The sequence below is a fragment of the Arachis ipaensis genome, chromosome B09, assembly GCF_000816755.2.
Source record: "Arachis ipaensis cultivar K30076 chromosome B09, Araip1.1, whole genome shotgun sequence".
Lineage (NCBI taxonomy): Eukaryota > Viridiplantae > Streptophyta > Magnoliopsida > Fabales > Fabaceae > Arachis > Arachis ipaensis.
The window spans coordinates 144,709,860-144,710,818 of NC_029793.2; positions in this window are offsets into that span (position 1 = coordinate 144,709,860).

Sequence of the window (959 nt, forward strand, 5' to 3'; positions counted from 1 at the left end):
AAATTTATTTAAATTATACCACAAAAAAATATTTTATTCTATGCAAAATAATTTAAAAAATGGCTTAAAAGATGTTAGAAGGACTATAAAAATTTGTAATGTCCTAATGACTTAGGACATTAAAGAAATACTCCACATAGTCACTAATAATTTAGAAATTAAAGAAAAAATATTTTTATCATGTATTTATCTAAATCATTAGAATATTACAAACTTTTATAGTACTCATAACATCTTTTAAGTCATTTTTAAAATTATTTTGTATAGAATAAAATATATTTTTTAATTATTTAATAAATTATTAATTTTTTAATAGCATAATTCGAATTATACCATGAATTATTGTGTGTGTAATTCGAACCAAGCTGGTTTGAATTAGTGTGTGCGTGTGTTTGTGTGTAATTCGAACCAAGTTGGTTCGAATTATGTGTGTGCCTGTATTTGTGTATAATTCGAACCAAGCTAGTTCGAATTATGTAGAAATGGAGTTCGAACCAAGCTGGTTCGAACTACATATAAACGTGCATTGGTGGATTCATGAAGCAATTTTCGTTTTGGCTTATTCACGTAAATTATTTTCTCCCTTGGCTTATTTTTATTTTTTACCCAAAATATTATTTGTACACTAAAATTAACTACTAAAATCAGCTACCAATGTATTAGTATATAAATACATGTGTGGTTTAATTTATTTTTAATGTATATTTATATTCCAACATGTATTTTATATTGGTAGCTGATTTTAGTGTACACGTAGCATAACTCATTTTTAAAATATTTGAAAATGTGTTAAAAATAAACATATATATTTTTAAAATGATTTTAGAGATCGAATTTTAATATAATTTTTTATAGGCATAATTCGAAAAATAAGATACGATTATTTTTAGAATTGATAATTTTGTAATACCTAAAATTGTTAAAAAATAAAAAAGAGATTTAGAGAATTTTATTCTTGT